A 706-nucleotide genomic window follows, 5' to 3' on the forward strand; every position below is an offset into this window, starting at 1 on the left:
GGGAGGGGTCCCAGCAGTGTCCTCACAGCCCCCCAGGAGTGCCTTCATCTCCCATGGCCTCAGGGGAGGGGCTGTGACCCCATGTGGACCCCAAAACTGGGGAGGGGGCCTGCAGTGTCACACAGCCCCCCCTGGCATGGCAGGGGCACCCCAAAGTTCCCCGGGACACTGAGTGGGGGGGTCCCCACTTTCCCTTCATCCTGGAGCTGTTTGGGTGTGAATTTTTTGTCACAGACTCCTGTAAAACTTCAAGGAGGAACCCCAGTATCCCTAAAACAGTCTCAATATCCCTAAATAATGCAAATATCCCTAAAATAACCCAAATATCCCTAAAACTACCCCAATATCCCTAAAACAACCCAAATATCTCTAAATAACCCCAATATGCCTAAACAACCCCAATACAGTAGGGGGAGCACCCTGTGGACCCCAGAACATGTGGGGGTACCTCAATTTGCCCCCAAACACCCGGGGAGGACCCAAATTTTCTCTCAACCTCCAGAGCTCCATTTTCTTGTTTTTCATTGTGGAGGGGGGCTCAGCTGCAAGCTGGGCAGGCTGGGCTGGGATATTGGGGTTCCTCCTTGGAGTTCTGGGGGTCCCCCCCTGGGATATGGGGGTTCAGGGTGGGGTTGGGGGTCCCAGCTGGGCTCAGGGGGTTTGGGTTGGGGGTCCAGGTTGTGCCCCCAGCCCCACATCTCCCCCC

This window comes from Geospiza fortis, unplaced genomic scaffold (assembly GCF_000277835.1).
Source record: "Geospiza fortis unplaced genomic scaffold, GeoFor_1.0 scaffold4834, whole genome shotgun sequence".
NCBI classification, from domain to species: Eukaryota; Metazoa; Chordata; class Aves; order Passeriformes; family Thraupidae; genus Geospiza; species Geospiza fortis.